The sequence below is a fragment of the Myxocyprinus asiaticus genome, chromosome 30 (genome assembly GCF_019703515.2).
Source record: "Myxocyprinus asiaticus isolate MX2 ecotype Aquarium Trade chromosome 30, UBuf_Myxa_2, whole genome shotgun sequence".
Taxonomy (NCBI): Eukaryota; Metazoa; Chordata; class Actinopteri; order Cypriniformes; family Catostomidae; genus Myxocyprinus; species Myxocyprinus asiaticus.
The window spans coordinates 20,638,000-20,664,265 of NC_059373.1; the positions used below are offsets into that span (position 1 = coordinate 20,638,000).

The window sequence follows — 26,266 nt, forward strand, 5'->3', positions numbered from 1 at the left end:
GAACTAGCTTTAAAATGTGCCGTCTTTTTTCTAAAGAAATTTGATCAGTAGTTATGCAAACAAGCTGAATAATAGACATTAAACCAAAACACTAATATTCTAGCAACAATTAAATTATACTATTTGTTGGCCAAATGACCAATGCACAGTAAGCCCAGATAAAACCAATTTTATACAGAAATCAATTTCATGTAAAACAAACCACACAAAGGGCTTTTATATCAGTTAAGCAAGTTTATTTAGAAAAAGGAAATAATCACGAGGCATCCAATGCTGTACTCAAGATCCCTCCAGTCATCATGATACATCTTTACTAGACTCCTTCTGGACTAAACAGGACCAAGAAAATGCAGGTTTAACCATTAGCAATACTTCCAAAAAGTATTCTTCAAGTTTGCATTAAAATAGCATGGTTTAAAGGGTTATGAAACACTACAACACATTTTTTTTTTTTAGATGTTTACGGGTATATACACTGGTGGCCAAAAGTTTGGAATAATGTACAGATTTTGCTCTTATGGAAAGAAAGTGGTACCACCATTCACCAAAGTGGCATTCAACTGATCACAATGTATAGTCAGGACATTAATAACATGAAAAAAAAAAAAAATGGCCAACCGGGCCACTTTGGTTGTTTAGGAGACCTGGCTGGAGTCACTCAGCACACCCTGGATCGAACTCACGACTCCAGGGGTGGTAGTCAGCGTCAATACTCGCTGAGCTACTCAGGTCCCCCAAGCCTACTTTTCTTAAACATTTGACTATAGTAATTAAGCACAGACTTATTTTGCAAAATCATTAATTCTAAAAAGAACGCATTTCAGAATTGTGCATGCAGTTTCTTTATTCTTACATTTAAGCAAATAAAAATGTCTACAGTGTTTCCCCACACACCTGTAAATTATTGTCCAATATACAAGAACATCCAGTATAGAACAGTCACCGGTTCAGAGAACAGTTTCCCAGGTTTATCTAAAAAGAGAACAATGTAAATGTAAAAATAAATAAATTGAACAACCCAGTAAATGTCTCTCAGTGAGTAATCTTACACCAATTATTCTTAAGCCAATAACCTGTTACGTCATAAATGAATTCACCAATAAATGAATATTCTCTCATCATTTACTCACCCTCAAGCCATTCCAGATGTGACTTTTTTTCTGCAAACCACAAATGAAGATTTTTAGAATAATATCTCAACTCCGTAGGTTCAAACAATGCAAGTGAATGGTGACCAAAACTTTGAAACATCAAAAATCACTTAAAGGCAGCATAAAAGTAATCCATGTCTTGCGAAGCGATCTAATCGGTTCTGGGTGAGAACAAACAGAATTAAAACTCTTTTCACTGTACACCTTGCCATCGGCAGTCTCCATGGCACGATCATGATTTCAAGTTTAATTACACTTCCTAGTGCTTGACGCATACGCAGAGTGCTAAATGGTGCCAGCAACTGTAATCGAGATGAAATCATGATTGCCAAGGACACCGCTGATGTCAAGATTTATAGTGAAAAAGGAGTTGCCCTTTGGTGCGATGGGAGAAAGGTGGCTCAGGTTGTTCCTGGCAGTGTACTCAGCCCTACGGGCTCCATATGTTTAGGATAACAACGTGTCCTAACCAGACACAACGCTGCGACACTCAATAAAAGGTATCTTTTCCATGTTAATCAGAGTTTTTGTCCTAACCAGCCACGACATGACGAGCTACAGGGCTTTCTATTTTTTGGAATTGTTTCTATTTCTGCAACATCACGGCAGAGAGCGCAGTCAACAAATGGGTCTGAAATTATTATTCTTGCAGTTTATTAAAGCCGGCATCTCACTAATAGGTTCAGAAAAACTTGATTTTGGCCGAGGGTGTCACACACATACCAAATGTTATGCTTGTGGTCTCGTTCTCTTCAGTCGGAGCTCTGTCACACACACAGTTTCAGAATGGCAGAGGGGAGACATAATGGCTCATTTTGACTTTCTCTCTGCATCCCTGACATGTGGTGATTGGAGAAATAGCAACAGAAGTACCACGTGGACATAAACAATCATAACAAACTGAATAAGGACGCTATTCATAAAGTAACTTTTCCCTGTGCATGTGTGTGATTGTGTATTTATCCCCTCAGAGTTTGCCGTAGAAAGTGTTACGCTTATGTTAGAAAATGAGATGCGTTCAATAAACTGTTTATCGTCAATTATCCTCATTTTAGTGTATGAATATCACGGTGTCGTGTCACACCTGATGTGGACAGACAGATTGCTTGTCACTGGAACCTTATCGCGTCCCATCTGGTTAGGACAAGGTGTTAGGATGAGGGCATGGTTAGCGCATCTGCTGCGTGCCAGGAACAAACAGAGGCACCTTTGTACAATGGGTATATTTTGGTCTTTTCTTCCTCAAAACCAATTAGATTGCTTCAGAAGGCAAGGATTAAACCTTTTATTTACTTTTACGCTGCCTTTTTAAGCTTTTTGGACCTTTGAAATTTCGGTCATCATTCACTTGCATTGTATGGACCTACAGAGCTGAGATATTTTTAGAATCTTTGTGTTCTACAATATAAAGTCATACATATCTGGGATGGCATGAGGGCGAGTAAATAATGATAGAAATTTCATTTTTGGGTGAACAATTCCTTTAAACAGTTTAAGTAAAAATGATCATCAAATACAGATGTTTTCCCCTTACCCTGACTCTGCATTGCATAGAATCTCCTTTACCGGCATATCCAATTTGCACCTAATAGTACAAATTTGTATATCAAAAGCAGAGAATAACTTTATTTCAAAACTCATTTGAGATTTCTTAAGGGTTTCTTACATTGTTGTTGTTTTATAACAAGCTGACTTTTGATACTGTATTGCTGTGCACATAAACACACTTACTGTTAACTCTTCAACTGAATGCTTCCCCTTGTCTTTAGATGTATGATGGCTTTCAGCCTCCTTTAATCACCTGAGGCCCCTGCAGTGAGAGAAAAATAGTGAGTATATTGGTAGCAAATAAATGTACAAAGTTAATGCAGGCTATTATCATTAAAAGAACAATATATAATAGTACATATATGAATGGAAACAACTGGGCAAATAAAAAAGGGATGAAAGGAATTGTTTTTTTTTTTTTGTTTTTTTAAAGTAAAACAGAGAAACTACTTTTCCTTTCCACCCAATATGGAAACTACTGTTCTTAAAATTGTTATGATAACAAGCACATAAATTGCATCATGTAAAGGCATAATAAGGTTTAAATATAAAGCTAAGTCACATTTTATAGCTATACTGTTGATTGAGGCCAAAGGGCAAAACAATTGCTTTTTCAACTCCACTCAAATCATGCAGAACCTTTATGTCTATTATGGTTGCTGTACAGCCCACTAACTGACCAGGTAATGACAGTTAGACAGTATCCCCATACAGACAACACCACCTCAAACACAAAGCAGGATTTCTAAAGTGTTTTCAGTGTAGTTACAACATGAATGTTGAGTTATGGTCTGCCTCTCGCGGGGCAGCCATTAGGCCACAAAGGTGTTCTGGCATCACACTCCATATAAGCTAAAAACTCAAAATGGCCCATATTGCGGTTATCAAGATCAAAAAATTTGGTCCAAGGTGAATGAATCACAGTGCAGATTAACAGATTTGTATACATGTACACACCCAGACAGTCCAAATGCTGATCCAGAACTATGCAAATATTGTAAAGAACAGTTCTGATAATTCAGTTGGAACAGGCATACAAAAACACACTGGACGGAATTTAAGGCAACATCAATACAGCCTGTTCGGTAACATGACTGCAATACACTGCAGGAGTATGTATGTTGAGTCACAGGCATAAGTGCAATACTTATGTGAAGAATAAAGGTCACAGCATATTTAAAAAAAAAAAGAAAAAAAAAGGCACCAAATAAACAGTCCTCTAAAGATGTACTAAGTAAAGTGTTGTTTAGTTATCCAGAGTACTTCCCACCCCAGTCCACATAAGAGTTTTGAAAGAGTGGAGGCAGTATTACTGTGATATCTAAATAGCCATGAAGCAAACAGACTGGTTAGACTGCAAGGTTTGAGAAAAGAATTCAGGGGAAAAACACCAATCCCTTACACTGCCGTAACAAATGCATTTCTGAAATAAAACCAATATAGGTGACTTGTCGCAGACAACAGATCAATGTTGAGAGACAAGTTAAGCACTCAAGAGACTGGAGAAAACTGAGAGGCAAGGTCTAATGAAGAACTCTGCACTACAAGACTCATTGTGTACATAGCATAACTGTTGTCAATCTAATATGCTTTGGAACATTAGCAGCAGAAAAAGCACTAGTCCTAACTTGTGTGCCAAAGACTTCGATACAAAGATCAGAACTGTAAGGCAACAGCTGAATACACAATCGATTTTGTTATGTTTATATAGCAAGATCAAGTAAAAAGACAAGACTGTAAAAGTTCTTTAGGTATGTCAGTTCACTTGGTAGCCATCTTGGCAACACTCATGGGGGGCTATTTTGTGTCTAGGCAATAGACATGCAAGCAAAGCTTCTTCCAGCATAAATGGATCAAGGCTGCTTTTCAAGATTACATGTTAATAACATAAAATCAGCAATAAAACCTAAATGATATGCACATTCTAGAGTAAACGATAAAGGCAATGGCTGAGTTCAGAAAGGCATACTACCATCCTTCTCTATTTTTAGTAAATCAAAAATGGTAATCGTAGTAAGACTTCCAAACTCAGCCCACATCTTAAAAAAAAAAAAAAAAAAGCTTATTGGCAAAACCACATTGAGTGTTGTGCTTGCGTCCATTTATTGTTTTAATTAGAGTCCATCATAAGACTTAAAAATACATGAAATTACTAATAAGACTTCTGCGATTAACTAATCATGAAAACTGATTACAGAATTCCATGCAAGTCTACTCCTGTTGCATCAAAGGTTTTAATTTATGAGTTTTTGCAGTGGCCGAGTCTTCTAACTAGGGGTGTGAAAATGCATTGATGCTTCGATCTGACAAAGAAATTTCGCTGCATCGATTACTGTACTTAAGAATTGATTATCATTACTATATTAATACCCAATGTGATACGGACACTGCCTCAGATTAAAAAAAGGCACAAAAAAAAAGCGCACTTCAAAATGAAAAAAGTTCATGTTGCCGAGTTCACTCCTTCGAACGCACATAGGATAAGCGGGTTGGATGCAGAATTTGGATTTCTGTGTCATTATTAATGACTGTTTGCATTCATTTGACCAAACTAAGTTAATTGTCATCGCTTTCTTTTCCAATTCGGTATAAGTATTGCTTTAAATCTCCATAAAATGCGTTATTTCTCCATAAAATAGGTTAACCACGAACAGAACACAGCCTAAATACATTTAAATGAGCAAAATATCACTCACTAATTTCACACTCTCTTTACAGTGAATGTCTAACAGTGCACTACATAGGGAATAGGAGGTGATTTCAGACTGTTCTGAAAGGAGCTAACCACTTAAAAGCTAAATGCTTGTTGATCAAAGTTACCTCCGTTTGATCAATGGTCCATTCCTCCATTCTGCTGCTTCTTTCATTAAAATTTAATAGGCAATTTGCAGGTGAACAACATATCACATAAAACTGCCTTAATACGCTACTAATAGATAGCTTTTAATTCTATGTCCCTGCTTAATTTAAACATGGGCCTTATATGTCTGAACATGAAATTACATTTGTAATTTTTGGTGCAATAAATGTTAGTTACATGACATGCAAATCTATAATGCTTATTCCACGGTTTACATACCAGCTGTTTGTGTGTGTTTGCAGCATGTCATTATGTTGCATTATGTTAACATTTATTTATATCAAAACTATAATGCATGTAACATTGGTATTATTTTTCTGTTTATATATGCAGACATGTCCGTTGAGCAATTAATCCGAAATGATAAGAGAAGCTTAGTCTATATTCTTATCAGCAATGACAACCAATCCTAATGCATCAGTTATAAAATATACGAGCTTGATCTGAAAATGTCCATCCAGATGCAAGCACCAAAACCTTCACTACATACAATACTGAAGCATTTTCTGACCATATTTTGTTTTATGCTCCCCTCCAGGAGGACAATTTATATACATCAGGTCATCAGAATGCCACCACCTCCCAGCCACAAGGTCCTTGATCATATTTCATAAGTGTGCCGTCCTTAAATACATAATGCCTGGTGAAGCAATGCTGCTGCTGCTGTGAGGAAGACATTCAAGCACCTGAGAATGCACACAAAGTGAGCCAAAGTACCAATCACATGTGAAATATTGAGTAATATTGAAAATGTTTACAAAAAACAACAAAAGAAACAAGTTCTGCACTGTGAATCCATTTTCAGAAGTGTGATGCCAGAACCTCAGTAGTATTTCAACACGACTGAGGAAAGAGAATGAGTGTTTTGTTTGTTTTCATGGAACAAAAGACGAGATCACTTACCTTTTCTGGTGATATGCAAGCAAACCTCTTGATGCAAACAAGTCCAGGCTCAACTGTCCATTGATCTGTAGAACTACTCATCCTCAATGTAACCAACAGCTGGAGTCTCAAATGTGGTGTAGTGGGTGAGCTGGACACTGGCCCCTACTGCTCAACTATAGCACCACCATTCACTCAATAAACATTACAGACACAGAGACAAGCTCTTGCCATATTTACTAAAATCTCAAAAGGCTGAAAAAGGCACGTTTCCACTGTATTCTGCCAGGAGCAAAACATGTGTGGCAATCAAGTAGTATGGTCACCCTATAAGATGTATACTGAAATTCAAGGTCCCACTGTACAGTGTACTACATGCATGGGGAGTTAGAAATTGGTTATGAGATGTACTCTGTGTTAACGACTACTAGTCTTTGACTACTGACTTCCAGTGGTTTTCTCTAAATAATGTATTACCATTTAAAATAAGCCTACTATTGACCCATTCGCCAAGCTCTTCCCCTCTTGGTTATTATTGCTTGCTCTGAAAATGATTATAACAGTCACTTGAAAAGAGAAACGCATCATTTGATAATGATCAAAACACACCTGATAATGTCTCATAACACACCCACTATCGAGTTGTGAACTATTTATTTCCAACTTCAAAATTTTAAGTTATTTGCTTTAATTTACCTCGGGAGCAAATGTCAGCATCTTTGCTGATGTAATACATACTCATTTTGGAATAAGTGATGTCACATAGTTACATCCAAAGCACGCCATTAAGATTTAAAGATTAAAAAGAGATAAGAGAGAGAAAAAAAAAAATACTGTGCGATTCCTCTCTGGTCACCTTGTGCCACTATTACAAGTGAAAACACCAATTTCTTCATATTTTTTAAAGAAAATAGAAAAATTCTGCTTTAAACTACACATGACTACCATGTACTCTAATTTAAAAAAACACAAACGCTTGTCAGATGAAAATGGCAGACGGCAACAGTTGCAGAGATGGGATTAGTCAGTAACATATAAGGCGGGGCTTAGCGAAGGGTCAATTTTACGGTTTAGGATATTACTGATGGCTCCAAGTTCAAATGAAATGTACAATGTTTTAATTAATTGTTCACCAAAAATTAAAACTCATTTACTCAACGTTATGTCTTTCTAAATCTGTGTTCACAGCTCTTTTCCACACAGTGAAGAATATAGTTGTCAGGGTCAGTCAAGCTCCAAATAACACTATGAAAGCATCATAAAATGTACTTTAAAGTGCACTATATTCCAGGCCCTCTGAAGCCATATGATAGCTTGTGGTATTTTCATCACACAAAACTACCCTATGGGTTCAGAAGACTTGGAAAATAGTGCCCAAGTTGAACGGACCATTTTTGTGGTGCTTTTTGGCATGAGACAGTCTATGGTCACTATGTGTTTCATTATATCAAAAAGAGCAGCGCAAATAATAATAAATAAATAAAAGTTTCTTGTTCTTGTGAGTACATGACATTTTTAGGTGAACTATTCCTTCCTAATTTGGTGTGAAGTTGATCAGTGATTCTTCTGCTGACCCCTCTTCTTTCCGTGTCTTAAAAGGTAAAATAAATAAAATAATAGTACATTTATAGCTGAAGAGAAAAAAGAAAGCAAGCAAAATTAGAATGATTTGGTTGCAGGACTTGGCAGACTGTCAAATAATCATGCGTTGTGCACTTACCAAGCCTGGAGATGTGTTATGTCCTTGAAAACTCAGAAGTCAGTTAATTTTTATTTTGCCTTTCCTTCCAGCAAATAGTAGCTAGTTACAAGGGCTTCGGGTAATGCACTCTTCCCATATTCTCTTCTAAGGCTTTCATCAAGATGGCCAATGTAATTTGAGGAAAGGACAAAAGGCAAGTGAAATGATCAAATATTCAGAATAACACTGTAAATCCTCATTGTATTCTTAATTTTCTGGCATTTGTAAACTGGCCTCCTGCACATTTTACCGTTGTAATCATCCAGAGCTTTTTTCTGTGGTAATGCTTGTCACTTTATAAGAGCGGCAGCAAAAGGCCATGCACAATTTAAAGGGTCATGAAACACTAAAACATGTTTGTTTTTTTCTAGCTGTTAACAGATTTGTACATGATGCAGATAATGCATGACAATGAGAGCAAGAATACATTTAATTTAACCCTTTCCAGCCAGAGCGTTCAAATTTGGGAACAATTATTCCCAAGGTTCCTGTCTCAATATCTTCGCCGTCCAATCACCGATTTTATTTCTGAAAACTGCCAAATACTCATGACAATATAAGCTAAAAGCACATATGAATTCATTATAAATAATAAATGTATCGTCATCAGCTTCATCCTCCATTTGCCTGGGCGGAGCCAGAGGGGATATCCCGGGAGATTACCTCCAGTGTTGGACTTACTGCTTCAAATTGAAAACTGAGGTGATCTTTCGAGGTAAGACAAGTTATTTAACATATGTTGTCAGTATTGTCTATTGAAAGACAAAACGTTTTAGTTACAAAGCATTTATTTGTTGGAGTAACGCTAGTTATTCCTGGAAAAAAATGACATGACCATCGGCGTTCACTGGACAGGCAGCTAGCCTCTATTTTTAAGCAAATTTCTGTGAAACTTGCTAAATAAACATTAGCTATCAATACTATGTACATTTTTAGCTAAATATCAATAACTTTTTTGGCCAATTTTGTTGCTTGTGAAAAATCCACCTGAAGAGAGAGCAGACGCTGTTCAGACCTTTTTTTTTTTTTTACGCTGTTCAGACCTGCCTGGAAACTGGCCTGTTAGATAAGTTATCTAGCTTGTTGATTTTCCCATGTAATAAAAAAAATGGTAGATATCTTTCTATAATTTAGCAAACAGCCTTACCAATCCATCACACAGACATGATTTTAGATTTTGCGTAGCTTCCTGTTCACAAGGAAAATGTGAGAGGGCTGTCTGCAGTTATGATGTTGCGAGAAATTGACTTTTTCATGCTGTTTTTTACTCAGGCTGTAGTTGCTGAGATATGCAGCTTTACAAACCATCAGGGGTGGGAGATCATCCTAAACTATCCGTCATATTCCAGCTACCAGCGGAGTGGTGGTGGTGTAGTGGGCTAAAGCACATAACTGGTTCAATTCCCACAGCCATCGCCATTGTGTCCTTGAGCAAGGCCCTTAACTCCAGGTTGCTCCAGGGTGATTGTCCCCCCCTGTAAGTCGCTTTGGATAAAAGCGTCTGCCAAATGCATAAATGTAAATGTACCAAGGAGCTTGGATGGAGGTGACCCCCGATGAATTTTACAAATTTTTTGGGTTGGTCATTTACATGGGGTTTTCAATTCTCCTTGATTCTCATAGTCATTGGGGAACCAAGTCACTTCTGGGCTCGTGGGCGAGGGGATTTATGTCGCGTGACCGCTACAAGGCTCTTTTAGCAGCTCTACATGTTGTAGACCCTACCACAGAGGATAATCAGGATCGCCTTAGGAAGTTGCGTTATCTTATGGACCACCGCAAACAAAAATGCCAGCAGCTCTTTCAGCCTAACCACAATCTCGCAATAGATGAACGTATGATGAAGTCTAAAGCTCGGTCAGGATTTAAACAATACATGAAGGGCAAGCCTACTCGGTGGGGTTTTAAATTATGGGTAATTGCAACATCAGACTCGGGGTATACTCTCGACTTTAATGTTTACACAGGTAGTCATGATGGGCATGTCACTGACTTGGCCACCAAAGTAGTTGAATCGTTACTGCAGCCATTCAAAGACCAGGGCCACAATGTTTGGTTTGACAACTTTTACACGTCCCCAGCTCTTATGGTTAAGTTGTTAGAAATGGGAACTAATGTCTTTGGGACATGCAGTGTGAATTGTAAACTGTTTCCTGCAGAATTTAAAGACATCAAAAGATGGGAATGCAAGACATCTCGTGGGAAAATGTGGTGGTGTAGGATTGAGGGGAATATACTTGTAATTCAGTGGAAGGACACACGTGCAGTTACATGCCTCTCCAATTTCCACAATGCGAATGGCTCATCCGAAATAACTAGGTTTTTAAAAAATGATGGTGACTGGACAAAAGTAGCCCTCCAGCCCACTGTCATCAGCGATTATAACAAAAACATGGGCGGTGTTGATAGGTCAGACCAAATGAAAATCTTATGACGTACTACAAAAAAAACTCAGAAGTGGTGGAAGACTCTTTTTCTTTCCCCACTTCATAGACATTACCGTCGTCAATAGTTTCATATTGTTTAAGGAATGGCACTCAAAAGGAGTATTTGAGGAGTAGTCATGTGAAATGTATCTTAACATTCTAAATGTTTGTTTTATTCCATTTTCTCACTAATCACTAGAATGGTCATAACTTTTAAACAATAGATTATATTTCTAATCTGTCTGCTATTCTACATTGCCCACAAATGTATGCATATTTCATACATTCTAAGTTTCCCTCTAGCTTGTAACTAAAATGGTTGAAAATGCAGTTGTCTGATGAAGTATGGTGGCCGGAGAAGATTTTTGTAAAAATTGCTGTGTGAAATCTTATTCATAAAGGATGATTAGCCTTAAATAATCATACATATATTTATATCATTTTAAAGCCCTAGTTCTTCTCTTCAATATGGTATATACAGTTCAGGTGTGTGATGTTATATGAATATGAATGTAATAAGAAAATGGATATGAATATCATATTCTGGCACAGTATGGAATTTTCTGAATTTTGGGCTCAGGCTTTAAAGGGTTAAAGGGGACAGTGGTTAATTTAGAAATTTTGGGGCTATTTTCTTCTGGATTTGGAATCAGTGTTGATAGAATATCACATGGATGTGCAAATAAGTCTCTGATTTACACTAGATTTGAGCACGTCATTGGTTTCTCTTGATATTATCCATGAGAAGGGTGCTTTCTCAGCCATTCAAAAGCATTAGTAGTGAATATGAATGTGCATGGTCCAAATGTTCGAGAAGGTTGCATGTTTTCCTCTACAAAGCTGACTGAGTGAACTGCTTATCTATAACTGCGAGATTTTTGTTTTAACGGGAGTTTCTAGATTTATGAACAGCTGGGCAGACCGGAGTTTGTTTGACACAGATACTGTCTGATGTAATGCGGTTGGCATCACAACTGTTTCCTAACTGTGAGTGTGTTAACCAATCACCCCTCCAGCAACCACCCGCAGCTGCTTATATAATTTCTTTTCCTTCAGGGAAAAATGTTGCAAAATATTCATTCACGGCAGGTGTGCTTGTCAATGTTTGATTTCAGTTTCTTCATCATGCTATATTAAATTAATCGGGAAAGTCCAGTCTTTCCCGCATGTCCCCCTTTCTTATTTTGCAATTATTTAATGTTTATGAGAGCCCAATGCAAATCCTTGGTAACAGCTTTTATGTGCCACATTTTCCATATGGCCAACATTTCTATATGGCATATTGCATATGGCAAGAGTTCCATCTTGAAGGGCTTTCACACTTAGTCTTTTGTGTTTGAATAGCTATCCGATCAGTAAAAAACACAAGTGACCTAGTGTAAATTCCCCCAAAATTACAAATATTGCGTATTTGTAGATTTAATTGTGAACTAACAAAACTGAGTATAATATTTGTGCATATCTGTTGCATGCAATTGTGGATTAGAGTGCATTTGTGGGAAACTTTTATAGTGTTAAAAGAAAAAAACTGATTGCATATCGTGCTTACCACGACCACTTTTCTTATGCACTTTTTTATTTTTATTTTATCCCCAATTTGGAATGCCCAATTCCCACTACTTAGTAGGTCCTCGTGGTGGGGCGGGTACTCACCTCAATCCGTGTGACGGAGGACAAGTCTCAGTTGCCTCCGCTTCTGAGACAGTCAATCCGCGCATTTAATCACGTGGCTCGCTGTGCATGACACCGTGGAGACTCACAGCATGTGGAGGCTCATGCTACTCTCCACGATCTACGCACAACTTACCACGTGCCCCATTGAGAGCGAGAACCACTAATCGCGACCATGAGGTAGTTACCCATGGGACTCTACCCTCCCTAGCAACTGAGCCAATTTGGTTGCTTAGGAGACCTGGCTGGAGTCACTCAGCACTAGTGCCCGACTGATATATCGGTCGGCCGATATTAGCTTTTTACCGATATATCGGTATCAGCATATATTTTACCGATATGAAAACATTTTTTCAGAACATATAATACAGAAAACAATGCTTTAGAATTGGTGTCATAGCGTAGTTTGTCCAGCAGAGTGCGCTCCGACTCCATTGTTTACAGAGCTGACAGTGGCTCTGCAGACAGGGTGGAGTTGAGCTGTGTCTTGGTAAGTTAACTAGTTTGTTAAATAAATACATACTGGAAACTTAATAAACAATGACCCCATCATTTTCCCTTTTCAATATAACTAATATAACATTATCAACTGTCAACTGTCCAAAATGACGGTGATACTGACGAGGATTCTTGCTGACTTGGAGGATCTCGCTGTTATACGTCGATCGATTACGGCGATGGAAACAAAATTCTCTGAGTTAGATACAAGAGTGACTGATGTTGAGAGACAAATCGACTGTCTTGAGTCATCGGAGAGAGAATTACCCGCTAATCCACCCGTGACCAAAGTTGATTTGGAATGTGTTCTTGGAAAAATTTCAGATCTTGAGAATAGAAATCGCAGGAATAACGTCCGAATTGTTGGAATTCCTGAGCATGAGGAGGGCAGAGATATGGTGAAATTCTTGGATGAACTCTTCCCGAGTCTGCTCGACATAACGGGCCCACAGGCTGGAAATAGAATGAGCTCATAGAGTTCCGGCAGGTAGATCTACTGAGGGAAACAGGCCCCGATCGATTTTGGTCAAATTTCTGAGATCATCCGATAAAGATCTTGTGTTGTGCCAGGCGAGGAACAAGGGAAGGCTTTCTTGGAAGAATCACAGTATTTTCTTTTTCCCGGACTTTGCGAATTCGACGCGAGAGATTCAAGGAGTGTAAGAAACTCTTGCATCAAAGAAATATAGTTTTTGCACTGATGTTTCCGGCCAGACTGAAAATAGAGATGAAGAACGGTCGCAAAGTATTCACGTGTCCGAAACAAGCACTGTCTTTTATACAATCTATGAGTGAGTAAACCATTGGGGTTTTTCTCATGTAAGTGGATCGACTCGCTGTTCGTTGACTCTACTGTTGGAGGAAGTTGGGCATCATTTTTGTTTCTTTTTGCATTGACTCCGCCTGGCGGCTGGAGTCTGTTTGGTGGAATAACACTTTTCCTTAAAGAATCTTTTGCATTGACGGAAGATCGCTTCTGCACTGAAGTTCCCGGCCAGATTGAAATTAGACACTATGGATGACAGCAAAATGTTTACATGCCCACACAAAGGATGTCTTTTTTACAGTTGGCGGTCTGAGTAAGTCATGGTGTATTCTTTTCATGTGCCCTCTGAGTGAAATTGACTCTTGATCACCCGAGGAACCGGGATTCCTGTTTTGCTGCCGTTTATGAAGGTTCCGCCTAGCGCCTGGAGTTTGCTTTGTGGAGTAACACTGCTTTGGGACAGTTTTGTGGATGAACCTGCATGTTCTTTGTTCTTATGCCTCCTGTTGGCTGGGGTTTGATTTGCGGAGTTTTTCTGCAGGACATTGGAATGATTACGTCATCTGCTGCATTCATAAGCAACCGGTTCACTGTTCATCTGTTTGACTGTTCGAGGACACTGAACGGTTTATAGCGGCTGGAATTTTGTTCTGTGAAAGAACACATCTTTGAGTCAGTTCTGTGAATGAATCTATACGTTACGTGTGTTTATGATGCCTATTGGCAGATGTTTGTTTTACAAAGTATTTTCTGTTATGTAAAAACAGAAAACAGTGGCAAAGTTGTCGCGGGGGCTCTTGCAGGCGTGTATGGACCTTTTGAGTTTGGAGGGATTGACGCCGGTTGGCGCTCTCGTGCGCGGGGTTAATGCGCATGTTTTCTTATTTTTTTTGGGTTCGGGAGTTTGGGTTTGAATGTTGCACTAATGGGGATTGTGGTCTGTATAATCTTGTTTTTGACACACATTTTTTTTTCCTTTCTATTATATCAAGATGTCAATCGTTAATATGAATGGATTATCCCTCTCCACATGGAATGTGAATGGGTTGGGTCACCCCATAAAAAGAAGACTGTTAATTTTCTTAAGCGTAAGAAATATGATATAGCGTTTCTTCAAGAAACACATCTTTCCCCACAGGAAGCTGAAAAACTTGGGAAGATATGGGGTGGACATGTTTTTTTTTTAGTGCTGGCTCAAGTAAGAGCAGGGGAGTTATTATATTGATAAACATCTACAATTCAAATATCTCAAACAGATTAAGGATAAATTAGGAAGAGTCATTATTGTTTTAGTTGAAATTTAGGGACAAAGGCTGATTTTGGCTAATATTTATGCACCTAATGCTGATGACCAGGGCTTTTTTTATAGATCTTGAAGGGATGTTGTAAACCACTGGCACCCCTCATGATATAATATTGGGAGGAGACTTTAATCTTTTGATGGACTCAGTTCTTGATCATAGTGAAGCGAAAGTGTGTAAGCCCCCTAGAGCAACAGTGACACTTCACAGGATGTGTAAAAATCTTGGTCTTGCAGATATCTGGCGACTTTTGAACCCATCTGGTAGGGACTATAAATTGTTTTCATCAGTTCATAAAATCTATTCTAGAATAGATTTTTTTAATATCTAAGTCCCTCATTTTATCTGTAGTCGATTGCTCAATTGGAAACATCTTCGTCTCAGATCACGCCCTGGTGAGTTTAGAGATGTTGCCACATACGGAGAAAAATAAATCATATAGTTGGCGCTTTAATGTATCCCTTTTGCAAAATCCTGATTTCCAACAAATGTTAAAGGCTGAAATCAATGTTTATATGGAGACCAACTGGTCCTCAGTATCCTCTGTGGCCGTGGCTTGGGAGGCACTTAAGGCGGATCATACAGTATGCCTCATTCCTAAAAAAATCCAAAGCACAAGAACTTGTGGAATTGGAAGGGAATATTAAAAGGGCCTCAGAGAATTGACCCAATTGAAATATAGATATAATGCTATTTTGTTGCAGAAAGTGGAGTTTTGGTTATTCAGGGCAAGACAGTCACACTTTGAGTCGGGGGACAAAGCAGGGAAGCTTTTAGCTAGATATATAAAACAGAGAGAGGCTTTTTCTACCATTCCCTCAATAAAACCTTATGCTGGTGAAATATTTACCCCGACTAGTGATATTAATAATGCTTTTAGGGAGTTCTATTTTGATCTCTGTAGTTCCACGTCTTCATCTACTGATGAAGATATTGGAAAATTTGTGGATCCATTAGAACTCCCTAAACTGACGACCGAGCGAAAAAACCCCTCTTGATTCTGAGATAACCATGAGCTTGATGAGGTAATTAAGTCCCTGCCTACAGGCAAAGCTCCGGGGCCAGATGGATTTGCCGCTGAATTTTTTAGATCTTGTGCAACAGAATTGGCTTCACTTTTGCTAGACGTTTATACAGAAGCATTAAAGAATGAAAAGCTCCCCCCAACCATGACACAAGCCCGGATCAGTCTGATTCTTAAAAAGGACAAAGATCCAAGCGAGTGTAAAAGTTACCGCCCAACTTCTCTGATCCAGTTAGATGTAAAAATGTTGTCAAAAATTCTGGCTAACTGATTAAGTTATGACATCTCTTATACATATAGATCAGGTGGGGTTTATTCGGGGCCGTAGCTCTTCTGATAATATTAGGTGTTTCATCAATATCATATGGTCAGTGGTGAATGATCAGACTCCGGTCACTGCCATCTCACTCGACACTGAAAAGGCATTTGATATGGTTGAATGGGATTATTTTAAAATTTTGGAAATGTATGGGTTCGGGAGTACATTTATTGGTTGGATTAAGTTACTTTATAGACAACCTGTAGCAGCAGTACAAACAAACGGATTAATTTCAGATTATTTTACTCTGAATAGGGGCACCCGGCAGGGTTGCCTACTTTCACCATTATTATTCTGTCTTGCCCTGGAACCATTAGCAGCCGCGATAAGAAAAGAGGATGATTTTCCAGGGGTGATTGCGGTAGGTGTAGCGCATAAGCTTCTGCTTTACGCAGACGATATTTTATTATTTGTCTCTGAACCTACTAGATCTATGCCTTGCCTCCACAGAATTATTAATTCCTTCTCCAAGATCTCAGGATACAAAGTCAATTGGTCTTAATCCGAAGCTTTGGCTTTGACAGCGTACTGCCTGGTAACAGCTTTCCAGCCGGGCGCTTTCCAGTGGCCCAAACAGGGCATTAAATATTTAGGTATTTTATTTCCACCAAATTTGTCTGATTTAGAGTTAATTTTGACCCTCTAATAAAAAGATTTGAGCGATGTGGACAGGTGGGCTTCACTACATTTATCGATGATTGGGAAGGTCAATGTAATTCAAATGAATTGTATTCCAAAATTCAACTACCTACAGTCACTCCCTATAGATGTCTCCCTCTCTTATTTTAAGCAATTTGAAAGTATAGCGAAGTCCTTCATTTGGAATAGTAAGCGTCCCAGATTGCACTTCAACAAATTACATAGGCCGATTGACAAAGTTGGACTAGGCCTACCTAAGATTTTGTTTTATTATTATGCTTTCGGTCTCAGACATTTGGCTCATTGGTCACTTCCACCTGAGAGAGCCCCTCCCTGCTTTTGTATTGAACAAGAAGTTCTTGCCCCTATTTCGCCATTGCAGGGCCTGTCTATCAAATTAACCGGTGAAATTAAGTTACACTCAGTCATCTCGCATTTGAACTCGGTATGGACAAAAGTGTCCAGAGTGTTTAATTCGGACATTTATTTGAATGCTGCTTCGAGCATATGGTTGAACCCAAAATTATGTATTGATAAGTCCCCCTTCTGCTGGTCAGAGTGGATTGTCAGGGAAGTTGCTGCACTCGGTGATCTATATGAGAATGGAGTGTTGAGATCCTTTGATAATTTGACTCGACATTTTGGGATTCCCAGATCTCAGTTTTTTAGGTATTTACAGTTGCACCACCTGCTTTATACTATTTTTGGGAGTAGTGTACACACCCCTAGAGCGGCAGATACTTTGGGAAAGGTGCTTGCTGATTTTGGTAAAGGACATGAGGCATCAGTGTATTACACTTTGCTAATTCAGTGTTTGGGGGATGGAGCTTTAACTTCTATAAAGAGATTATGGGAGAAAGATTTTAATTTGGTGTTGGAGGATGGAGTGTGGGCTGGGATTAAAAAAAACATCAAGTCTGCATCTAGAGATGCAAGGGTGCACCTTATGCAATTTAAGATTTTGCATCGATTTTATTGGACCCCCTCTAGAATGTATAGGCTTGGTCTTAAAGACACACCCACCTGCTGGAGATGCCAATCGGAAGACGGGGACACATCCCATGTTGTTAGGATACAAGATTTTTGGTTGAAAGTACAGAGGAGCGTATGTGAAGTGGTCAACACATGGTTTACATTTTGCCCCAGACTGTGTGTTTTGGGGGACGGAGCGGTCCTGCATGTGGGTGTAAAATACGTGGAGAGTTGGGTCCTGACAGGCGTGATGATTGGCAGGCGGTTAATTCTCAAGGGATGGAAGTCGTCTGATGTGCCCTTGTTTCGTGAGTGGTGTGTTGAGCTGGGTAGGGTGGCAGCGTTTGAGGAGATGGTGTACAGAAGGCTGGATAACATGGATATTTTCATTAGGAAGTGGGACGGTTATCTGGCCTTTCTGGAGGGTTCTCGGGGAGGGGAAGTGGAGAGGGATTAGAGTTTTTGTTATTTCCTGTTTTATTGTCTATTTGTGTGTCTTTGTCAGTTGACTTCCGATCACTAGAGTGCTTGTTTGTGTCAAGTGGGGTGGAGGGATTATTGCTCGGGGAGAAAAAAAAAAAAAGTTTTGATTTCATGTGGTTTGAGATTGTATTTTCTATTATGTCTGTGTGATTTGCTGCATGAATCAATAAAAATGTGTTATTAAATGTAAAAAAAAAAAAAAAAAAAAGTCTGGTCTGGTTTTCCACTGAACTTGTATTGCAGAATATGGTGTAACACGTCTGCCGCCGTTTATCTTGACTCGGCAGTATTAATGTAGTCAGCATTTGACTGATACTAAACAGTAATACTGATGTTTATTTAGCTATTTATTTTATTTTTATTTAGTCTTTATTTAAACAGTCAGCATTTGACAAATACTTAACAGTACTGATGTTTATTAAGCTATTTATTGTACTTTTATTTATGCTTTATTTTCTCAGTGACCATTTCTAGAATTTGTTGACAATGTATAATAAAAATGTCAAATATTCTTTGATAAAAATATTTAAGAAAGCAGCCTTCTGAGTACCCTTGCATAGTCATATCAGTGCAAAATCTGTGAAAAATCCACATAGAAAAGGTCTGTTTTCATTCCGGCTCAAAAATGAAATATATCGGCCACCATATCAGTAATCGGTGAATTTTCCCTCTCTAAAATCGGTATCGGTCTCAAAAATCCCATATCTGTCGGGCTCTACTCAGCACGCCCTGTTTCTTACGCACTTTTAAATCTTTCAACAGTGTTGAAAAAGGGGGTTTTATAACATTTATTTGTTCACACACTGAAGTGTATTTGAGATGAAATATATGACAAGATGGTTCAGTGTAGTTTTCCTAAAATGGAGGAGAAAAAATTAAGTAACTAAGACTCTGTATACACCTGGTATTAAGATGTGTTTTTGATGATCCAATCACATGTGGTCAGTGCTGAATACAGGTCTAACTGGGGTCTAAAACGTTTTGTGATCGGATCACAAAAGACATCCGAATGTAGTCAAAAATGCATGAGAACACGTTACATTTGGTGTAAACTCAACATACAGGTGTAAACTCTAATCCCAGCAGCAGTGAAGCACCAACCCTCGACTGTCAATCAACTGCTGCACTAAAACAAGAGTTTAAATGTTGCTGGTTACCAGCAGTTTAAAAGGAAAAAAAACTGTCAGATCAGATTAAAAAGCGGATATTCACGCAAGCATAAGAACTTCACGGATCTTCTTTGGTGTGTCTGATATCAACATGCAGGGACACTTCTGAGAAGCAAGAACATCTGCAGCTCAGGTTAATACAGTAAAATAACGGATTATTCAGCTCAAAATGTTGCTTTTGTGCTTAGATTAAATTTCAGCCGCATCTGTGCAAAATAGCACGCCGTTTTTTCACGCTTTGTCTTTTCTGACTTCATTGTGCTTTAATGTCATAGAGTAACACACTGACATAGTGAATGAAGTATGTCGTCATGAAACAAAAGTCCCTTCCCTCCAAATCCGATCACAAGTGGTCACAGGAGATGCATTTAAGCGACCAGGTGTAAACAGTGATGTGTCTCACCTGACCACATGTGATCAGATTCGAAGAGTGCATCTTAATACCAGGTGTAAACTGGGTCAAATTCTTGAAAACCAGTTGATCTTCCTGAGTTGAAGTAAAAAAAAAATCCTTGAACCAGGTAAACCTCAAAGTTAAAAAAAATTGTATTCACCTCTGCTCAATGGACTCAAGTTCACAGAACAAACATTCCAACTGCCAACATCAAGGACAATCCACCATTCTAATAAGTACAGAATTTGCTTCTTATGAAGTGAGCTTCTGCAATTAAAGTCCATTTGAAGATCCATGAAGGTGGGATGGTTTGTTTGAATTCATAAATTAAAAAATCAGAACAATACTAAAAATCTCTAAAAAGGACCTGCAATTCTACACTCGTTTTAAATTACTAGAGAACCCGCAGTAATCCTACATAAATACCTGGAGAAAAAAAAAAAAACTCTGTATCCTCAATTTCCTAAATTATGTCTCTTCTAGGGATATGAAATGTAGGCTAAACTGAACAAAGTTGATTACTACAGACACATGCTTCTAACAGAACCATCTTTAATGTAACTACAAAAAATATCAGCTATGATGAGACTTATGCAAATCTGTCATTCAGTAAACAGTATTTAACTTCCTAAAAACAGGCTTCTTAAAAGAAAACTTAAGGACAATTAAGAGGCTTTTACTTACAAAAAGGTAGTATATATGGTATTCACCAAAATTTGGGATACAAAAACTTTGATCAGCAATAATTGAAATGGAGCAAAAAAAAAAAACAAACAAACAAACAAAAAAAATCCAAATCTGAAAAATAAACCAACTAAGATCTGGAAATGGTAAAAGAACAGTTGTATCACCAAAAGTCATGATCTGGTAGTGTATTTATCCCACGACAATGCTGCATATTTTGCCAAAGAACCTCCCACTTAGGCTGAAAGGGGCCATCTGACTGACATACAAAATGACCACAGTCTTGTAGAGGATGTTAATGATGTATAGGGGCAGGTAAACCCAAAATCAGTCTAACTGTAAAGACTATTCGGGTGTGCTCAAGAATCTAATCTCTTCTCTCTCGGTGCCAGAAACCTCTTTGGCAAATCCAGGCACTTGTTCTTTCTCTGAAGCACTCATTAAAGCACTCATGGAACTTCTCAACTTTTCCTGGTGGACTTAAAATCTGAGAACCCTGAATCTAAAGTCAGCCTATCAGATTGGACCCTGTAATTTTGAGAAAGTTCATCATTTTTGTAAGCAACATGCATCAGATAGTTGGTGAACGGTCCATTGGCATGCCTTACGAGACAAGTGGTGGATAAATGGCAACAATCAGAAACAGTTCCACATTCGAAGATACTTCGGAACGGTCACGAACAAACCTGTTAAGGAAAAAAATGTATAGAAAACCAGCACAACAGACAATGACACATTTTCCCACAATGTTTGTCTAATGCCAAACTGTGAAATTTTCAGCTCTGTTTTTGTTGTTACAAGTATTCTGATTGTACAAGTCATTTGGGATTATGAAAACCAAACAGTATCTATTAGTTACACTACATAAATTTAAATAGGGTCAACTCAAATTCTTTTAAAATAGACTAAAATTTGGTTTGAGATGCAGATCCTTCATTATGGCTACAACTTAAAAGTAAAAAGGCACACATTTTTGAAAATGTTTAATGTAACCGAAACAACTGTATCCAATTCATAATAGCTGTACCCTTACTCCGAAGGCAATAACCAAACAGAGTGATGTTGTACATGGGGTGTAAGATAAGCAAAAATTCCTATAATTATATTCTTAATTTTGGCTGATAACTATATCATGATTCACATTTTTTTATGGAAAAGCAATTAAAAAACACAAAATAAAAAGGCGTTCTTGAAAATAAATTCAACAGCAAAGGTAGGCCTATCAAAAAAAAAAAAATTCTTTTTTTATAAATATGATTAATGTAACAAATTCGTCATCATCTGAACATTTTCAACTACTGAGAAAACAATATATACTTCCAGAAGAAATACATGCATAACTATGTATTTCTACCCACCAAAAAAAAAGAAAAGAAAAAGGGGGGTGATTTAGATTCATTTGAAGCTTGGCTTCTTTTAAAATAACAGCTATATTTACAAGTATAACCATTTACTTATTTAAACTGTGTTCAGTCTTTTTATTGTTTTTGCTCATAGTTTACAGTGTGTATTAGTAACAATATGTATTAAAGTGTTCTTTGTCCTGTCTGCAATTTGTGCAGTAGACCTGGTGAAACAACATTTCTTTATACTGTGTAAGTTGTGTCTCTATGGCTGGAATGACAAACCAAAACTACATCTGACAGCAAGGCTGCACGATTAAGACAATCATAATTGCTGATTATTTCCCTTGATATTGTAATTAAGTATTTTATAATTATTTATTAATATTTTAATGTAAATTGTCTTCATTTTAATGCGTAACCTACATAAAAACAATACCATAAAGATGATCTGCCCAAAATAAGTCCAGAGCTGTTTCTGATTTAATTTATATCAGTTTAATCAGTAAATGAAGACAGTGCCTAAATGATCCACTTCGCTTTGGACCTCTTAGCAGCACGAACAAAACTTGTTATTGGTTGCAATGCCCAACCGCTGGAAAAACACGTTACATATAAAATTAAATCAAACATTTTAACGCAACATGAGAAGACTTTCGTAGACTGCTGTAAATCGACACTCTTCACAATTAGTTATTTGGGGCTGCTGTAAGTGTAATCTCAATTTATTCAATCATGCAGCCCTATCTGACAGTCAGCCTTAGTCTAAATAAAAAAAAAAATTAAATTCAAAATTTTCATCAAACAATTTTCACAGGTTACACATTTACAAAACTATTACACTCACACCTCACAGACTAAAGACAAGGAAGATAAATAAATTTTGATCATATTAACATGGAAAATGGTGTGAAATTACATAACCCAACACACAAGGTATAAATTCTACTCGTTCGGTAACTAAAAAGTCAGATAGTAAAAACTAAGTTGAAGCTCAAAAATTGACAGTTTTGCATGGTTCAAATGTAAAAAGACTGAATCCATGAGGTGTTACATAACAGTACAACACATTAAATGCATTTATGCCACTTTCTGCTTCCAAGTGTAGCAATATTTAAACAAAATGTTTTTAATTTTAAGTTATCTATACTGGGTGAATATCTGATTATAATTGAATCGGTACGACTTAAAGTTGCTTAATGAAGTTATCTGTGTGTAGCTTCAACCTCTGTAGTCTACTTCTCAAATTAGTTTGTGTGTACAAACTGGCATTAATCCAAATGTAAATATTGTGTTTTAAGTACTATCAAATCACTCGAAATGCAGAGTACTAGTGTACACATATTTGAGTCAAATGGAAAATGCTGCATAGATCAATTTTTTACTCAGTATAGTTAAAAAATTCATTGACAAAAATGCTATAAATGGGTTTGCTTCCATGTATGTATACTTCAAATTTTTTTTTATCTTGAACCAACTGGGATTATGGGAGGTTAAAAACAACCCTCCAACCCCTTTTAATTTCACAAAATGTATCAAAAGAGCTTATGATTAAATGGTTTTACAAGCCAGCCTTCGCTAATAGGGTTGTTTTAAACTGCCAAAATAGGTGCAATAGGTGAAATACAAGGGTTGCTCCAATACCAAAATTTTGGCTTTGGTACGATACCTGCCCTGGTAACTTTACTTAATTGATAATTAAGCAACGAATAAACAGCCTTAGATTACTGATGAAATAACAGAAAATGACTTGATTAAAAGAACTTCATAAAGTCTTCAAACTTCAAAATAAAATCTATGTTTTCCATTTTTTTTCTGGATGCCATATTTTATGTTTTAGTTCAATTCTATCATCAAAAAGGGTTTTAATCAAATGAATACATACAACTTCAAAACTACATTACATTAAAATGAAAATGTAATTTCGAAAACACTGCAGCTATTTTGGTCAAGAAGCACTGCATAACAGATTCACATGCTACTACTTTGAATATTACATTTTTCTGTACAGTACTCTTATACTTCTAAGTCTTTAATTTCATGCATCCAGTTATATAGCTTTTGAATAGCTTTGGCAGACCTTTGAGTTCCTCTGTGTTTTTGGTGGTAGTTTATGATAAGACCCTCATTCCAAGGGAGGAGTTCACAGCCGCTTCATTCTAAACCATATTTTATATATATATATATATATATATATATATATATATATATATATATATATAGGGCTGCCCCTGACCAAAGATTTTCCTAGTCGACTAGTCGTTAGTTTAAGCCATTAGTCGACTAGTTGTCACATGTTTATATTAATTTATTTCAATATATATATTTTTGGGGGGCATTAGAAAATGATTTCAGAGCTGCGAATGAATGTTATAAGTAACATTGCTAACACTGTTCTACATTACAGAGAAATACTAAACCATAATAATGAGCCTTTAAAATATAAATTTTACAAGCTCACGCACGAAGCGAGCGACACCAGCAAAAGCGGTAATGATTCTGAATGTCAGAAAAACCAGCAAGGAGACTGTCTGAACATTTTGTTAATTTATAGAGAGAAATGCACATCAAGTTAAACAAGCAAAAAGCAATGTACTAATTTAGCTTCCCAAGGAACATTTGGATAAGCCTAATAGCGCATATTTATCTAGGTTATCGAACGTTAAAGCGAGTGACCATGCTAAGTGGCTAACGTTAGGCTACTTACACGTTTCAAATAAGCCATGTTTGAGGTCGATGAATGATAGGTGAACGTTTGCCTGCAGAGTTTGCATGTCACCTTCTTGGGGTCATCCTTTAACCTCTCAAAATGATCCCACACTTTGGACTTCCTGCCCGACATAATTAATTACCGCATGGACCAGTCATGTAAACGATTATGTCCGTCCGTCACTGACTGCGTGACTTTGCCACTTCCTGTGGAGTTTTTTTTTCTGCGACCAACCGACCAATCAAAACTTGGTTGACCAAGACTCTTCTCATCAATTAACGTTTGGTTGACTATTAGGGGCAGCCCTAATATATATATATATATATATATATATATATATATATATATATATATATATATATATATATATATATATATATATATATATATATATATAGAGCATTCAATTATATCCTTTGGCGGTTTAAGGATCACACTTGGCTATTTCAATATTTGATTATTTAATCGTCTAATTGTCATTGATTTTATCCCAAAAATGTCAAATTCTGTTCAATTTTATTAATAGCACTATAGTGTATGACAGTACCGAAATTAGCAACATGAAGATATTTTACTGTTTTAAACATTTTGGTATTGCTGTATTATTTTTTGTATCGGTATGCCACGCAACCCTTTGAAATACTAATGAAAGTCATAATCCTCTAAATTATAAACAAATGAAAGTGGAAGTGCAATAAATTTAAACCTTATTTGAAAAACAGGAAACTGGTGTAAGCGTGCCTTGCAAACCACTTTTTTCTTAAAAGGCCGTCAGGCAGATACATGTCAAAGATTTAACCTGTTTCACACCACACGCAAGGGGTGTACATTCTGGTGCCAGATTACAGCATATGTATTCCGTACGCAAACAGCGCAGTGCTGCATAACAGAAGCAGAGCTGCAGGAAGAGTTGTCGTTGAGCCTATATTTCAACATGATGAACTCTTTTAAAATGCAGTCCTTTGCTATTTAGGCTTGTATGAAACACAATATCGAGCAAACTACTCACCCATTTTTTAAGAAAATATCTGTTTCAGGCTTGATGCACGTTACACACGCATCAAATTGCAATTTCTATTCAGTTAAGTCTGACTGAATCCAGCTGATTAAGCAGTCTATAGTCTACACTTTGGGGTTTGGGTTTCAAGTAAATTAACATTTGAATGCACCGTATTTTCCAGAAATAAAAGTTGTAATGCAGCCCTCTACATCGCGAGTAAATCACTCTCATATGAGACTAAATTTCATGCTATGCAACATGTCTGTTATTAGTCACTGGTGATTAAATATGATTTCACTTGCCAATGATTGAGTTGTGTAGTGGCGAAGTGCTTTGCGCACAGCAAACCTTTAACTGAAGAAGCTGGGGATTAATGAGCTGGATTTAGCCTAGTCTTTTACAGCATGTTGTCTCATGAGTGCGCACTCTGAAAGAAACGGACCTTTTTTTGGCTGCACTTTTCCACGGACTGTTTTCAATACATGCTCCATTTTACAGCATTGCTACAGACCAGTAATGCACCTGCCCTTTGAAAGCTTGTTGGAAGGTAGAAGTGTTGCAAAACTCAAAGAGCTTGTAGATTTAAATTTGAGAGCTTGTACAATAAATATTTGTACAAGCAAGCCAATGCTTATTATGCAATTAAAAGTTTCCTTTTGGCTCGTTCCATGTAATTTGTTGTGTC

General features: G+C 37.4%; 1 protein-coding gene across 3 annotated transcripts in view; it reads right to left on the reverse strand.

Moving 5' to 3' along the window:
• Positions 1 to 214: 214 nt before the first annotated feature.
• LOC127421477 (splicing factor, proline- and glutamine-rich-like) overlaps positions 215 to 26,266 on the reverse strand; it is a 49,831-nt gene continuing 23,779 nt past the window's right edge. The window contains exons 10-13 of one of the 3 annotated variants that reach the window (XR_007894000.1): positions 2,908 to 2,961; positions 2,686 to 2,735; positions 895 to 972; positions 215 to 329 (exon numbers count right to left, since the gene is read on the reverse strand). The gene's annotated coding sequence lies outside the window, so the exon portion shown is untranslated. Of the gene's footprint in view, positions 330 to 894; positions 973 to 2,685; positions 2,737 to 2,882; positions 2,962 to 26,266 lie in introns of all 3 variants that reach the window. The other 2 variants (XR_007893999.1, XR_007893998.1) reach the window with 2 other exon arrangements.